Source organism: Chiroxiphia lanceolata, chromosome 4, assembly GCF_009829145.1.
Source record: "Chiroxiphia lanceolata isolate bChiLan1 chromosome 4, bChiLan1.pri, whole genome shotgun sequence".
NCBI classification, from domain to species: domain Eukaryota; kingdom Metazoa; phylum Chordata; class Aves; order Passeriformes; family Pipridae; genus Chiroxiphia; species Chiroxiphia lanceolata.
Genome location: NC_045640.1, coordinates 31,327,598 through 31,345,741, shown reverse-complemented (window position 1 = coordinate 31,345,741; position 18,144 = coordinate 31,327,598). Strand labels below are relative to the sequence as shown.

The 18,144-nt window shown below is 39.5% G+C and overlaps 1 protein-coding gene across 2 annotated transcripts in view; it reads right to left on the bottom strand.

The window, feature by feature from the left end:
• The window catches only part of SLC7A2 (solute carrier family 7 member 2), a 54,169-nt gene extending 36,369 nt beyond the window's left edge, over nt 1-17,800 (bottom strand). The window contains exon 1 of one of the 2 annotated variants that reach the window (XM_032685482.1): nt 17,636-17,800. The gene's annotated coding sequence lies outside the window, so the exon portion shown is untranslated. Of the gene's footprint in view, nt 1-17,300; nt 17,419-17,635 lie in introns of those variants that run through there. The other variant, XM_032685485.1, reaches the window with a different exon arrangement.
• Nucleotides 17,801-18,144: the final 344 nt, after the last annotated feature.

The window sequence follows — 18,144 nt, the reverse complement described above, 5'->3', positions numbered from 1 at the left end:
GTCTCAAAAAGCATGGAAGTTTGGAAATCCAAGGCAAGAAGTCTGTGTCTCAATAAAAGGATATGAAGGACAAAAAGCTCCTTATGATTTTCTGGATTAAGAGCAATTATGTACTTACCAGCAAAGTTTCAGCGGTGCACAAACTAGACATGTTTTTTGGGGTTAGCCAAATACGGTTTTAAAAATCTATCACTACAGGCACAGCAGAATTTCCAGCTAGAACAAAAGCTAAAAATCAACCCTTAAGAAATTCCATATGACCCACCTGGAATTAATTGGCATCTTCCTCTAATTAGGCAAGGATTTGCCTAAATAATAACTTCCTCTCTATTTCCAAACTCTGCAGGTAAAAAACTTTAAAATAGAAGACAGAAATCAATGAAACCTGATACTCTGCTACAGCACTGCAGATACTTACAGAAACCTGCCATAGAAGACTGCCTGTTGTGTACAAAAACATCTGCAATTACTTTACTTCCAAATGATGGTAGATGGTCTACATCCTTGTGTGTAACTCTCCAGTAGCACTAGTAGTCATCCTACATCACTCTGATTATCCTTAAAGATTAACAGGACAGTGACAGACTACAGTCTCTTGCTGACATAATGTTGAGAGAAATCTTTGAAAACTCTGAGAGTAAAAGTCTGAAAAAGAAAAGTGGTATTCTTCTAGCCATGCATCATAAATAGGTATTTCTTCTGAAATTTTCAAGACAACTTATTTTACACGTCAAATAGAGCTGGGTAACATCCTAAGCAGGATGGCTAGGACTTCACAAGGATACAGTTGAACATATTTCACTTACTCTGAAATTCCCAACAATTGCTAAGAGAAATGAAAAAAAAAAATCTCCAAAGCATTAGAACTGATTAATTATCTTCAAAGCTGGCCTTAAAAAGAGATTTTTTCTGATGGGAATTACAAAACCCAACACAAACTGCAGACAACTGTGCAATGGCCAGGAATACTCCTAAAAGGGTGTTTAGGGCAGGTTACAGCAAATGGATGAATTGTCCAGAGCAGAAAAAATGGATTAACTCTTGAAGGACATTGGTGGGCTCAGCACTGGACTGCAATGATTCATATGAAACTGGTGACAGCTATAAAGCCAAAACATGAGAAAAGAGGAAAATACAGTAGAGCTACTAAGCCCAGAGATCAAACAGATCAGACAGCTACTTCTTCAGAATAAAGACTATTATTTTTTAAGTATAATTTTGCTCTCTGCTGTGATAGCTGTATGAGTGTGTCACATTAGAAATTTTGTCATGACCTAGTCATAAATCATCCAAAAGGTCAGAAAATTCATCTGAGAAAGCAGAGACAATTGCTCTACCATTTCACGCCTATCAAAATATACACCGCTATCAATGATGTGATGACAATGCCATGACTTCTTCAAGAGTTAATATCATAGTCTTTCATTCCACCTGTTCCTAAAGCTCTATAACACAAACTCTGAAAAAACCAAACCCCTCAGAAAGACATTTCATGTGATTAAAGTTATGTTCTGCTAACAGGTTCTCTTCAAAGACAAAAAAACCAGAGCATGAAAGTATCATTCAACTGGGGAAACTATGTTAAAACTATGAGTCTGGCTCTTCCTAAACTTAGCTTAACTCAATTTATCCATACTACTTCTTTTCTTCTCCCCTTTCTCCCACAAGGGACAAATGACCAAACAAAATAATTTTCACAGTCTTAAATGCCTGGAAGTACAAAAAAGCACAGTTGTTAAAGCTTGTGTAAAAGACAGGAGATGGACTCTACGTGAACATGAGTAGCGTTCAGTGGATTTCTTTGTTCAAAGTTTATCAAACTGAGTATAAAGGCACACAAAGAAAGCACAAATAACAAGCACATGCTGGACCAAAGGCTATTTGGAAAGTGCAATCAAAACCAGATGAGAAGTCATGGATATGGAGGAGTTAATTTTTTGCATTGGTATGAATTTTGGATCAGTATAAAAGATCAAAGAGAAGCTACTGACTATTAAGAGTATGACATCTCCATTTCCCCAAAATGAATTGGACATCTCCCTGAGAATATAACTGGGCTCTACTCTTAGGCTTGGCATTAGAAGTTAGCAGAAATTATTTCTCATGACTTCTATGCTTAATACAATTCAGCAATTTTTAGAGACAGACAAAATTATTATGCAACAGAACGCCCACTTTGATGGGAAATATTTTTAACACTTAGAGAAACTGAAAATCTTCCTTTAAAAAAAAAAAAAAAGAAAAAGCAAAAAAAAAGAAAAAAGAAAGAAAAAGAAAAAAAGAAAAAAGAAAAAAGAAGAAAAAAGGAAAAAGAAAAAATGAAAAAAAAAGAAAAAAAGAAGAAAGTTGGGCTGTAGCTGATAAGTAATTTTCTTTTCTGACAGCTTTACAGATTATGAGCAGTGTTTTGTATTATAGCTAAGAGTACAATGACTTGGTGGCCCCATTTATTTGGATAATTCTTGAGGTTGATGTGACTCAAATTCATGGAACTAATTTGTCTGGATAACAGCTTTACAAAGGTTCTGAAGAGTCTAGACATTTTCACTGTGGGAAAAAAAAGATGCACAATCCATTTTATACAAACTTTAAAAATAATATCCTGCAGTCATCCTGTCATATTGCAAATTGTACTTCTAAAGCCAACAGCAGATAAACTAAAGCAGTTGAAAGTAGCTGTGTTTGTACAACACCGGAAGGTATCAAGGGAAATGGAAACAGCCTTTGATTCAACTATTTTGCAAGAAATGACATAGCAAAGAAAAAGATCAGTTATCTGCAGTGCTATAGGCCCCACAGAACTTAATTTTTAAGATACGTGAAATTTTACTTAATGATGATATGATTAAAAAGTAAGCTACTTCTCAAAGAACTACATAACTATGTAATTTCCTGTCCACACTGATTGAGGCCCAGGCAGAAGAAATGTAGGATTTATGAGAAGTTTGAGCACTGTTTCTAGCAGCCTAGCACAGCTTGACTAACTGGAGAAAATAAAAAGAAGGCAGAGACAAACATTGTATTTGAGTTTTACATCATTGTCTCTCACTATAGCTATAATTTTAGCTTAGAATTAGGTTTTAAAACTGTAACATACTTTGGCCTTATTCCATTGTGGTCTGCCAAACTGTTTTCCAAAACTGGTTTAACTGTAACTGTGTTCAAACACTGCTGCCAAGCTGTTTTAGCTCCAGAACAGGAGAGAAAGGAAGAGTCAGCATTTATTTCTTTAAAAAAAGAAAAAGAAAATACTTAGTTCTTTATCCTTGATCCAGAAATTCAAATTTATGCTTAACCAAAAAGACTGAAATCCCTTCAAAATTAAGAGCTTCATTATAAAAGCACTTGAATTTATGACAGATTGTAGCCACATGGCACAATTCTGTCTATAAATACACTTTGAGCCCCAGTTAGTAGAACAAAAAACTTTTCAACTGTGCTAAGATAAAAAATATCTCTGCAATTATTCATACTGTGGTAACACCCAGCTCAGAGTCAAGGCCTTAGAACAAAATCTAAGAAAAATCAATAGTATGAGAACAGCAGAGGTAAACAACAAAATGTGTGTGGGTTGGTGTGTTCATTTGTCTTCCTACTGGTGCACAATGAATATGCTTGACTATCAAAATACCAAGAAGCTCCAGTGTAGCTATTGCTGCTAACACCTTCAAACAAGAATGGAAACAGTAGGTAAAGTCCACCTTTCAAACACACATCCAGATTTCTTTCACTGGTGTTTCTCAGATTATTCAGATCCAATATTGTCCATTACACTGCAAATGCAACACTTTCAAGCACTATATTTACACTTCTCTCTTTTGGCAAAGCTCCTTGAAGATAGATACTCCCTTTTTATGTGGAGTCACATGGAAAAGACAAGGGGTAAGGGGCACAAGTTATTCCTGGGGAGATTCCTATTAGACACAAGAGGAAAATTTTTCACAGTAAGAACATTCAGCCATTGGAATAATTTCCCCACATGGATTCCCCAGCGTTGGACACTGTTAAGATTCAGCTGGACAGGGTGATGGGTCACTTGTTTAGACTTTTGCCAATAAAGGTTGGACCAGATGATCCTTGAGGTCCCTTCCAAACTGGTATTCTATGATTCTATGTTTTCATCCACTGAATCACAGTCAGTTTGGAATAAGAAATTCCCTTCTTTGGGTACTAAATTTCATGAGACCATATGTGCACATCAAGAATAGTCCAGCAAAAAAGTTTTTATTTGACTTAGACTTCATGTTGTCATACTTACCTCAATTTTCATGGAATACTGCCACAGTAGATAGAGATAAGGGATAAAATTGTGCTAGAAAATACCTATTTCTGACCATTACCAGACAGAAAAGCCCTGTGCTGCCATTGCTTTATCAGCAGTCATTGCACAGTTTGAATTAGCACCACAATAAATGCTGTACTCTAACTGGATTAGAAAGCTCCTTCCTGCTTTCTTCCCTTGGGGCAAGAGAAACATTTCTGTGGTAGTAAAGTGAATTAAACTGGGGAATGAAGCTACAGTAACACTGAATAGGTACGGAGTCAATTTTGACTCAGATTAGTTTCCTGATACAATTCACTACAGAACTGCACAAGTTCTTGTACCAGCATTACTGCAAGGTACATATGGAGAAGGATTAACTGCTGTAGGCAAGACTTAAAATACAACTCTTTTTGGTGCAACCGTAACTCTGAGTATGGACAAGCTTATTCTCAGGCAGAGCTGTCAGGCAAGGTAGGAACCTATAAAGGCCACAACAGTCTGAATGGAAAGATTAAAGTCTAGAATGTAACACTGCAGCAGTGTTGACGGTGAATGACTCACAACAATGCGTCAAATCTGATCCTGTCACTGGCAGAAACACCTACAAAAGAGAAATCGATTTTAAGCAAACTTGGACAGTTCAGTTGTTCAGCATGTAGCATTACTGGTACATCTTAGGGAAATACGGATATTTAGAGAATAATGGCTATAAAAGTTACTTTAAGTCTTATTCCATTCCAAGTTTTGTGTAATTAATTGAATACTGCACCACACCCTGCACCCTGATGTGGCATTCACTGATGGGAATGCCAAATGAAACTCTGACTCCAAGTTACTTGATCTGAAATTCAAAAAGCATAATAAGGATACTACAAAAACAATACAGAGAGTATCAGTTCTGATTTACTTATAAGAAAATACATCCCAACTTCTATTTCAGTACGCCTTTATTTTAGTGTGCATACTCTTATTTCACCGTGAACCATACGAAAAAGCAGCTGAGAAAGACAAGGACAGAAAGCTACAGAGGTTGCATTTGTATAGGAGGGGTTTATTTACTTATTTCAGTCTTTGGTTTCCACAGTTTTTGGAGAAGACCATTATGAAAGCTCATCCCCACCACATGCTGAGATGCTCTTAGTACATGAACCTGGAATTCAGGTAGGAGGTACTGCTGAATTCTAGGGGTCATTTATCTAAATCCATAAAAAGCAGACTTCTCCTCCTTCCCTTCAGTTATAACTTTCATACTCATGACTGTCCACCTGATTCACAGGCCTTGGTATATGCCTTTTTAGTACCTAGCATATGTCTGAGTACAACAAACGGGCTGCAGCAGGCATACAGGCAGTACCTTCCTCCTACCATACAAAAGCAAGCTGATACACCGTACAAGCCTGTAAGACACATATAAAACAGTCACACACTCATCCTCATACAAAAATGGTCTTTTAGTGTTCTTTGGATCATCTGGTCTTTGAATGCTGACTTGCCAACTTAATATTCACTGCATAAAATAACTCACTCTGTATCAGCCAGGATCTCTTTTTTATTTGTAAAATTTTCCAACATTAGACTGCTAAATTTCCACAGTCCATTACACAATACAATGCTGCCATATTAACTAGGGAGCAAGATCCCAGAAGTGGCTGAAGGTTCAGACATGCTTTCTTGATACAGGTGTTCAATGATACATGCAAAGGATGAAGAGAACCTCTCTAAATGCTCAAATCAGTACCAAAGGCCAGCAGAACAACCCACACAGGATCCAAGCAACAGTTTTGTGATTTCCATTCTTCACTGCTTATGATGGTCAGCCACTCCTCATTTTGCAGCCTGGTGTGGCATCACATTCTGAAACATCAGTTTGAACACATGGCATATACTTCACATTTATACATCTTATGGTATATACTTTAACATTTTGTAACCTTGAGTGGGATTTTAACACTACCGTTTCTCTCTGCTTATTCTGAAGCATATCTCACTTCTCCACATAGCCTGTGCTCAAAAAGCTATTCTTCTGTTCTGCCCAGTAATTTACCCAATTTATTAGCAATACTGAACCAAGCCAAATACATTTCAGCAGAATTGCATCAGTCAAAAAAAATGCTAATGTCAAGGACTGCAGTATTTCTGATGGGGCAATCCAAACTTTCCCTTCCTGGGCCTCCAGAGCAGAAATCTGTGGTAAAATATTCAGCCTTATGCAAGATCCCTGGATGACGCAGGTCCAAATCCAGGCAGACAACTTCTATAGCCTACCCAATTCACAGATTTAATTCCCAGGCTTGTGGAGGTTTTGTTGTTGTTCCTGAAATCCCGCTTTCTAAGTTTGCTAAGAGAAATGCAAAGATTCTTCACTCAAGCCAGCAGCCATGCTGTTTATGAGAACGCCACAGAAGTGGTGTAACGTGTGAGTAACGTTCCTGTATACCACTGTTTCAGATCTTCCTTCAGCCTTTGGATGGGGTTTCAAGGGGTGTGTTTACTATCAAAGAAGAGTCCACATATAGCACTTGGAAGCTTTTCCCCCGAGAAAGCAGATGCTCCACCAACTCCCGAGGTGATGAAATTCAATGTCGCACATCTCACATGCCCTGCTCTGCATTTCCAGAGTCCTGTTTCCTTGAACATAGGGGGAATCAAAGTATCAGGACAGCTTCTTTGCTTACAGTTCCAGGCTTCTTTCCAGCCACCTCAAGCTGTCCCTCCAGGGAACACTATGAACAACATTCACATCATTCTGTGTTTCTGCTGCCTTTCTGCCATTTGCAAACAGTTGCAATTAAACCAACTCACTGTCTAACTCTGTGCTATCAGCAATGTTTGTTATCAAATCCTTAGAAAGCATATGGAACACTGAAACTCATATGTCTATTAGCTAGGTTTCAGCCAAGCTAAAATGCTGGATTTCACTGTTCTTCAATGTAGATTAAAGGAAGATACTTATCCTACTAACCATCTTCTACAGGAGTAATTTGTACCAATCATCATGCAGCTGTTTGGACAAATATACTGCCAGTTTTCATAAACAGGCACAGGAATATAACTTGGAATATTTTTTTTAAGAAATTCTGGTAGGTTAGTATAGCCTACTAATAAATGCAAATGAGAGTCGAGAGAGTGTTTGGAATGGGGAAGGGAACAAGAGGGATATTTTGCAACTTTGGTAATTTCACTGGTTCCTATGGATATACTTTCTATTTACAAGGCCAAACAGAGATCAGAATCTGGTCAAAAATGCAGTAGTGGAATTACAGTTATAGTAAAGATGTAACAAATTAAAAGTAGCAACTATCCAAAATCCTTCATTCAATACAGTTTCACACAAAAGTCATTCACCAAGCCAGTCTAAAAGAGCATCAGCAAAAATACACTCGGTAAGTGATGTCTTCTTGATTAAAAAGTTGCTACTTTCTTTAGCTCCTGTCCAAAGGAATAAGACTGAACTCTACAGGAGTTCCTATGTTGCAAGGAAAGTATGATTCTAAATGCCAAAACTTCCTTAAAAAGTTTGAGGGATACTACAGTCCTATGATGAAAGTTTTTGAACTAATGCTTTCTTCAGTAAAAAAGGCAGTCTAAAAGGAAGGGAAGACAAACATCAGAGGGGATAAGTGAAATTTTGGTATGTTTTACAGCTTTGTGGAGCATATTAAATAGTTTCTTCCAATGGTGGCACAATTGAAGCAGCTCATACTGCTCAGTCTATTCTTTCCTCTGTGTCCATCCCTTAGTTGTGGCTGCACAGCCATGTGTGTGGCCATTCCAACTGGAATAGGGAACTGATCCTTAATCAAAAGTATCCCAAGATAAAAAATGAATGTTTCCTAATCCAGTTAATTGCACTGTACCATAAACAGCTGTGCAGACATAGAGAGATGGTTACTAGAGCAGGAACAAGAGATAGCAGCCTGGAGCACAATACAAGAGCTTCTTATGCAGACATGGCTTCAGTAACAAATGCACAAATTGTACCTATGAGCCCATCCAGACTGGGAAATCTACTTGTTTCACAGAACGTAGTGGATACATTTTAATTAATTTCAATGAAAGAGTGTAAACATTCACTTTACACAATCAGAAAGCTGACTTAATTTATTGTGTGGGAATAAAAATGCAACATCAACAGTATTTTACTGCAAATTCTGCTCTTTTTGCATCTGGTTCATTGAACTAAGTGCAAGCCATCTGTTACCACATAGGACAGAAAAACAGTCAAATGGAAAAAAAACCCTCTTATTTAATACAAATCTAAAATTATTTGCTTAGATAACTAATGAAGTGGAGGACATAGGCAATTAAACACCATAGAAGGCTTTACGAAGTACTACAAAACTGCAGGAAGGTTTATAAATGTTTATAACTGAGACAATTAGAAATACAAAATGGGGTTATTAAGTCTGATGTTGAAACTAATTGCCCCAGAATAAGACACATGCACATAATAAATTAAAAAATAAATTACAATGGTCTAATAAAATACTTCTAATAGCTGGACATTGCATGGGAGACTGCAAACAATTCTGGACTGGATACTCAGAAGTAGTGTCCCACTAAGGAATAAATGTTGAATCAATTAGAACAGATTTCCTTCACTTAGAGAAAGTATGTTGCAGGGCTGATTTTTCCCTCCCAGTTTCTTCTCTACCATGAAAAAACCACAGTGAATACCTCACTGCTCTAAGACAGTTGTTCTACCGGAACACTTCATAGCAGATAAAACTTGCTACCACATGGTATTTTTCAGCATCAGGCTCAACCACAATGATGAAAGTTGCATTTTCATGGAACAAATGAGATTTCTCCTAATGACATATGAGCATCTATTTTTTAACTCCTGAAAACTCCTTTTAAGTGCCTTAAAAATCTAAAGGAGTCTCAGCAATGGTTGATTGATACCACAGAGTCAATCAGGTTAGAAAAGACCTCTGAGATAATCAACTCCAACCTATGACTGAACACCACCATGTCAACTACACTGTAGCACTAAATGCCATGTCCTGTCTTTCCTTAAACGCTCCCAGGTGATCTGGGTCTACTACATCTTAAACTCGCTCAAATTCTCAGAAGCAAACACCATGTGAATCACCATTGTTTCCCTATGCAGCATCTCATCTTTTGCTACAGAGAACAAGCTGCTACAGAGGACGTTGTAATACTTTTTTTTCTCTCATAAGTGGCATAACATAAGTTTGCCACTGTTCCGCCTCCATACATTCCAAAAGGTCTTTCAAATACAATGGTTTCTCTCATTATTTTCCTAGATGTTGTGCTGCACCAACCATATACTTCTCTGAGCAGAAAACAGAGATCTTGGCAATATGGGAGCTCTGCATATCATCTCAACTAAATATGATGAATGCACTTAAATTCTACTCAGTTGTTTAGGCTCCAAGAAGAGTCAAGGATGTCAACTTTCTGTCAGGCATTTACATTTTTCACATAAATAGACAAATGAGAAGAATCCATTTGGCTTTGGACAAGAAGGCAGAAAAATACAAATACTGGGAGAAGGCAGTTATATACAGACCTTAGGAAAAATACTTCACCTCCATAAGTCTGTTTCCAAACACGATTTTAGCTCTGTCATGGTCAGGTTATGGGGGGGTAGGCATCATTTGTTTGTTTACACCAGCATGAAACTCTACAGACCATGGAGTTATTCTATACAAACTGATGTAAACATGAAATATAGCAGTCTCTACTGTGCTGAAAAGTAGGTTGGGAAACAGGAAAGACAGCACTAAAAGAATATGAGGAACTGCAATTCACCATTGAGGCTTCCTTAGGAGATATCTGAATCTTTATTCATAGCAACTATTCAGGCCAATTCAGATTTGGGGCACAGAATTAAACTAACACAAAGGATAAGATACATAACAAGGGATAGTAAAGTTAGGTACACAGGCCACCTGAAGACAGTGAAACCCTCAAAGCAGGCCTGTTAGTTACAAGAGGAAGTCTCCTCATAGATGGTATTTTAAAAAGTACTAATTTCAACTTCTCTGGACTTTTCCATCTGACAGTGAATATTATATTTGCAAATCTCATAGTATTTCTAATGAAGCACCATGTACTACTTGGTAATCCATATGACTGAATTTTTAATACTGAATCTTTTTACTGATCTAGTTTTAGATAACCGCAATTTTTCTCTTTTTAGTTTGTCAGCATAGCAATTTACCTAGTGCATACTCATGCCTTATTGAAAAATATTTAAAAAAAAAAACAAACAAATTCATAGATGTAGGAGACACCTGCTACACACAGGCCTGAGGGAAGCCTCCAGCTCAGGACTTCCCTCTTCACATAGGAGGAGACCTTGTTATACCTTCAGAACAGCCCCTCCTTATCAGTAACCACCCAGGGTCCCTTCTTGAGTCTTTGTAAAGAAAGAGGGTGGACACAAGTTGGTAAGCAGTGCATAGATGTAAGGCATCAAGATTTTTCTAAAAATATATTGCTGAGGAAAAGCAACAACCGCAGAATGTATAAATTACATATTAATGTACCTAGTATTGCAAAAACATGTACGAATTTTTGCTGGCCTAATTTCCACATAACAAGCCTGATGTTTCATGATACTTCTTCAGTACTACCCTTAAAAGTTCTCCCTCTCTTCAAATCCTTACAGCAGAACACAGCAACTAAATCCTGCAACTTACTACACTCAAATACTTACTACTACTTTAAATCTTCAAACAAGTTAGGCTGTCATTACAAGGATCAAAAATACAGCCTAGTCATCTAAACTATTGCTTCTAAAAAGCACACTGAAGCACTGTACCTTTGAAAAGAATCACGTATGCATGCTAATTCTATATATCCACAAGATTTTCATCTCATTCACAGTGGTGAAAGTATTTAATGGCAAGTCACATCCCATTGTTTTCTCTCAACTGCATGACAGTCCAGAATCATTCAAGGGCAAAATAAAATCAATATTACACCAAATCATTCATAAACAGTGAATTCAGAGGAATAATTTAGGTCCTCATATGAGTAATCAGATATCTTCACAATATCCAAATGTTACATTTTCCTTAAATGATATGGAGATATTTCTCTATCTAAGGAAACTTAGAAAAGAACAATAATAATTCCTTCCAAATTCTATTTCAATTATTATTTATTTCATAACCACAATGCATATGGTACTGCACAAACAAAATTAAAAAAAAACAATCACTTTCCCATGTTGTCAAATAGCTTGCAATCCAACTCCAAGCAAAGAATTAACTAATCTCAAAGAAAATGGGCAAGGAGTAGGATAGCTACAGGAATTCACACAGCTGTAGACAGCTTATCCACATCATTCACTGTTTTCACGGTAAAGGTGATGAAGATTAGATTGCATTGAATTCAACTCTGCCTCTCCAAAAAGAGTCATATAAAGCATAATGTTCTTTAAAGCAAAAATAAATGTATTCCATATATTTCTAAACAAAATAAATCTGGAAAGCAAAAAGCACAAGTGAAGTGAATTTGTATATTAAACACAGATGATGGTAGAAAAGTCTGGCAAAATTATTGGTACGGTTTGTCTTTTCCCCTCAATCCAATCTCAACTGACAAATGTTTCCTGCATAAGTTAAGTTCCCTGCAAAAGAAAACTTTGTCAGCTGACACCTTTCTACATTTTGTTACCTTTCTACAACAGTTAGATTCACAAAAACTCCAGTAAGCACTAAATTGGATTAATCTAATCATCCCTTTCTGGTAGGACATCTGACAAAGTAATTTTCAGAAATGAGGTCATTTAGCAAGAACAGCCATCCAAGACCTCTGAAAACTGATGTTACCATCACGAAGAGGCAAAACTACCCTATCATTAATGACAGAGGGAACACAGTGAACACTGAATCACAAACACTGACTCTGCCCATTCTGATTACTTATCAGAAACAGCAGATGTTGCGTGCACTCCACTGCATTTCTGATGAGTTGTCACAGGGAACTGAGGGCACCAAAACCAACCTTTCTCTAGCAACTGCATGGAGGTCTTTACGGCTCATCTACATTAACTGCCGGGTGCGATAGGACAGGGTAGTTGCAGAAGTGAGATGGAAGAAGAACCAGAGCCAATGAACAAGCATGACAATAATGTGATGGTTTATGTATGATTGTTTCCTCCATTTTTTTCCCGGCATGACTGGTTTACTTCTACTTGTCAGAGGCATGCAGCCATTTAGAAGTATTCGAATAAGAGATTCTACCCTTCCAAAATCAGTGTTGTAGAAGTCATCCTATACTGGTCTGGATTTTTATGTAAACTAGTTTTAGATAATTAGATAATAATTTCTAGAAGCCATAACCCAAACTAGAGTAGCTAGCTGTCATCAGAACTATGGTGTTACTATTCCATACCATTAAAAAGTTCATTGCTGCCTGGGCAACATTTTGAGAGGCTCCATCTGTCTTTGGGATTCTATTAACTTACAATATGTGAATGAAAGTACACTTATTTGTGAGGACCTCTTTTATTAACTTTAAACCATAAAATATTCTACTCCAGTTTAACGCTTACTACCTCATAACACGTCTTGGGGGGCTGCTTACATATATACACAACCATCACATACATGACACTTACATGGGAGTCTATGCAGTCTAGGACAGAATCTTAACATCCACAGTAAAGAATGCATAGATATGGCAATTGTCTATGTATGCTATTCCAGTAGCACCTCTCCCCTAGTAACATTTAATAAAAACAGATTCAACATCAAAGTATTAATTTTTTAGACTGTCACAACCTGCCCATCCTCATTTCTACTGTTCATGGTCAAGTAAGACGGAGGGAACTAAAGGATATCTATCTGTGTATGTAATTGCTATAGCCCATATCTCATAAGCAGAATGTTTTATTTGAGGTAAGGTGTATTTCTTTTCCAGATGTGTGTAGAACAAGATGTCCTGAGCTCATTCTGTGGTCAAGCACTTGCAATACACTTCCCATCAGTATTTCACAGAGATTCAGAAATCTCATTCCACACATATGCAATCCTATGCAGGAACTCATAAGAACAATGACAACATTCAGTGTGTTTCTAAATGATCTTCCTCCTGGAGTATGCCCACTCAGATAAATTACAATGTTGAGATCACACAAGATAGTACTGCAGATCTTAGATGACTGTCAGCAATGACTAAACTTAGGAATCCCAGAAGCCACTTTTACTGGTAACCTTTATAACTCTCACTGGAGTTGTAGTGGCAGATCACTTATACAAATGCTTTTCCCAGCAGAGAGGAAGACACGTTTGTCATTTTCTGAAAGCTCAACTGTTTGCTTCCAACAGCCCTGTCAATTGACTTACCACCAGTGGAATGAAGATGAATCTTACCCCAAGTGGAGAACAGACAGAAGGATGAGAATCGACAAGGCTGAGGATCAGAACTGTATCATGACACTGAGGGATCAAAGGTGATGTGATAAACAGCAAAGGTATCATGAAGCTGGGCGCTTTCAGATACATGAAAACTTACAGACACAGAAACATGACTCCAAATATTTTTATATACTTTTTAATAATTTCAGCAGCATATAAAGTAATTTTTAGTATCTTAGTATGGAAAAAGCTAACGTGAACACATGAAGTTCTGATTTAAAGTCACAAATATGCATTAAAATGGCATTGATAGCTGTTTTCTACACCTTTGGCTATATGGCATTAATAGATCACCAAATGCCTGTGAGGTACCTGAGGGGAAAGAAATGGCAGAAGATTGCTCATTCTAGTATAAAAAATGAATAAGTCAAAGACAGGACCAGTACCCTACAGTGCATGCTATACTTTTATGTTAGTGCCCTACCTAATATTGCCTATGTGAAGGAAAATTTCCTAAAGGGTTTTCTCCTGAAGCATATAATTGTATGAGCTAGAGAGAGTTCTGGTTAAAAATAGAACAGCAGGCAAACCAGGAAAGCATGCCATGTCTAGCTGGGGAGTTTTTTTTAGTGTCATGTGATACCTGTATCATGATGGATGGATGCCAAAATACCTATGGAACCAACACAAGTGAAGATGATCAAAAGGTGTATGGGTAAAGCTGTAAGAGCTTTCTTATCTTAAACTTAGGGAATGAGATATAGCTTAAGTTCCTTTTTGTAGTCTTTCCCCTTCATTCGCCTCTGTCTTAAACATATAGTCCACTGCAAATTGAAAAATCTGCCAAGGCATGAAAGGAGGAAGTAAATCTTCAAGCACCTTTCAATACATCTCATTTTGCAATGCACACCAGTCACAGCTTTTCTCAGTACTCTGCAGTACACGCAAGCAGAAAAGTAGAAGTAATATGCATTTTCAAACAAGCTAAAACCTACACTGACTTAAGCTGATATGTGTTTTCAATCTCTGTCCCATTTCTAGTCCCTACGCTTGTAAAATTAAGTTTCACATATTTTCACGTAAGATAGGTGGATCTTTAGCAGTTCTCTTCACCTTGAGATCTCCTGCTGGATTCTTATATCCAACAAAATTACCCAGGAGTCTTGACTAGCTTGAGTCTCTGTCACATCCACCTGCAGTCACTGATTTACAAAAGAAACCTCCTCCTTCGAAATACATTGTTGCCAAACACTTAAAAAGTGAAAAGGTTTTAAAAAGTTTTAAATTATTCTTCTTCTTTTATCTTGCCTGTCTTTCTGTACTCACTGCCATTTATTATGCCAACATATTCATATATCAAATATCCCCATAAAGTAGCTAATAAATGGCATCAATAACAACACATTGACTCCAAAGTCATTGTCATCCCTGTGTACCTTATTAACTAAAATCTTAAACTTAAAAAAATTAGAAGTATATACAGGCAGGTGGAAAATATGCTAAGTACATTAATTTATTAACCCAATGCTCTCGGGTATGGTGTGATCCTTGGGGCTGTCCTGTGCAGGGCCAGGATTTGGACTTTGATGATCCTTGTGGGCCCTTCCAACTCAGGATATTCTGTGATTCTGTGATTATTAAGCAAGTTGAAACTGATTTTGATTTAATCTGTGTGTACAAAGCTAGAAACAGCTACACAGTCACGCATCTTATCAAGTACATTTTTACTGAGGTCAACAACTTTGTTCGGACCATTTACTCATGCACACGCTAGCCAACACACTGAGCTTCAGGATCAAAAGCTTCATTGCATTAACACTTCACAAAGTGCCAGTTTTCATCCACATCTGAAGAATCAAAAGTTGTATTTGAGTAACATCAGTTAGACAGAAGATTACTCCATGCATGAATAACCTCATCACAACATGTGGCAAAAGAGTAAAAATGTATGCCATTCGTACACAATTATCATTGCGCTTTGCATAAGATATAAAGCCAGCTACTTATGTCTCTGTGGGGTTGTTTTGTTCCTGTATCAATTTGTATCAGAGCCCAGTGGGGTTTAGAATTGTGTGGACAGGGTAGAGTCAAATGGAATTAATTGCAGCAATGGAGATCTGCTTACAGGAGCAGGACAGGCAGTCTTTTTATGTCCGACTATATTGTACATTATACATAGCAATGAAAACGAGTTTTTTATAGGCCTAATGCCTATTTTTACAATCAATCTTAATGTTTTAATGCTATTAGGTGACACAAACCAGAATTCAAAACATTTTTCCGCAGTGTGTAATCCAAATTCTAATCCAAGATCCACTGTGCACTGAATCTGCACAGTGTCTACAGGAACTTTTCATACAATGTGTTTTGTCTTTCTAGCATAAACAAACTACCACCAGCTTGTTTCAATATATACAGTTCTATATGCCATGATCCTTTGTCTATGTTCTCCATCTCTGAAACATCTGTATGCCTCTCAATATATTTGTTTTGGTTTTAATACGAACAATACAAAGAGAAATGTTTGAAAGGTTTCAAATAATGTTAGGTATTATATACTTGAAGCAGATGGTAGGCTTGAAGTAATTCCTTTCACACCTGAGGTCAACTTCAGGAAACTTATATTCCTTTCGCAAGTAAGTTACTTTTGCTGTAATCATGTGTTAAGCACTGGCATAAAATCAGAAGAAACTCCATCCACTGTCAGAACCAAGCGGTGTGATAACCCCACTCCCCAAACTAAGGTAATTCAGCCAAATTAATGGAGTTCACCCAGAACCCAAGACTTGCATCAGATCCACAACACTCTATCATCCAAATGTTATCATAATCTCTAGTGATACTTAATATTTTAAACATAAGGTTTACGTTCTGTTGCTTCAGACACCTCAAATTTTAAATTTATTTTACTGGACTACTTTTCTCCAGCTGCCAGTAGCATTATATGTTGGGTGACATACTTCAAACATATTCTACGTTTAAACACGCAAAGTTGGCAGAAGGGAACAATATTAGGTTTCCTAAACTTGCCTTGCCACAGTTAGGGACCTGCACCCACTTCATGCTCTCCACTGCAGTGTGATTTCCCAGTGTCTCAAACGCAGTGAAGAACTATGGTTGCACTGTGTGCTTTGAGTCAGTAAACCCTGCACACGGGCAGCACCTGCAGGACAGCAACTCCAGTAAAGTCTTAGATCGAGCTCGTCGGAAACCCAGTGAGCGCCGTTTCACCCATCCACGCCTCCAAACTTACAGGAGCAGCAGACGCTGCCCCAGGACCAGCAGACAAGGTCCCACACCCGCTGCCCAGCAGCGCTCGGGTGCCTTTCCCCTTGTGCCCCGCCCGCGGGTTCCACACGCCCCGCGCCCCCGGCTGCAGCGCCCAGCGCTGGGGGAACGCGACCAGGGCCATCAGGGAAACGCCAGCGCCGCTTCCCCCCCAGCGGACTTTAAAAGGCAGCAGAAAAGTCCTTGCCTCTCTCCCCGCGCAAGTCGCCCGGCGCTAAGAATAACTCCTCGGAGCAGGCGGAGGGTCAGCGCCCCTCCGGCCGCACACTGGGGGCTCTCGCCTGGCTGGAACGTGGGACCCCTCGGCAGCACCTCCAAGCCAGCCGAGAGGCCCCGGCAGCGGCGCTTCCTCCAACCCCTCGCCGACCCGGTCCCGAGGAAGGGAAAGGCGGGAGAGAGGAGCCACTTACGGGACCCGGGCACGGCTCCCTGCGGGCTGCGCCGAGCTGCGCTGACAGCGGCGAGTCCCTCTCGGCGGCGAAAGCCGGGGCGCTGTTCCCGTCACAGAGCCCACTTGCCCAGCCTTCCCACGCGTGCGGGCCGGCAAACTCCACTCCGCCGACCCCTTTCCGCCGTTCCCTCCTCTCCTCCCTTTAGGAGGCGGGGGATGAGGGTCTTCCCTGAAGGGTTGGACCGTGTTCCCCGCCGTGTGCCTCGGGGAAGGGAGGCCAGGCAGCCCCCACCCCCCGGCCTCAGAGCCTACACAGCCATCCCCGCGCCCCCCGCCCTCGCAGACCCGCCGCACCTCCGTGGGAGCGGCGTTCAGACTCCCTCCGCGACGTTCTCCCTCTTCTAATTACGAGCAACCACGGGGCGCTCTAACTTCGTTCTGCCCCGAGTGCTTTGATGTTCTGCACGCGAACAGCCCGGCAGGGGGTTCATGAGCCTCCCTCTGAAACAATTTTCCCCGCAGCTTCAGCCGGGTGAGCCCGCGGGCGGGGGGTGCCTCCCCTGGCCTTGCGCTGGGGGGTGGGAGGAGCGGCTGCTCCCGGGCCGGCCGCCTCCCAGCCGCCCTTTGCCGCTTCCTGGATCAATTTTTAGGGGCACCTGTCAGGAACATGTTGGGAGGGGGGTGGGGGGGTGAAGAAGCTCCAGGAAGCGGTGGGAATGAAGGTGGAGAAGTCGCCCTGTCGGTCCTAGCAGATAATGCTTCCTATGCTTCCTTTGGGAAGACATCATAGGCAAGATTTGGTTGAGAGCAGCAAAAAGTGTCACAGGATGGGTACAGCTGGTTACGTGCACAATGCAGCTTCT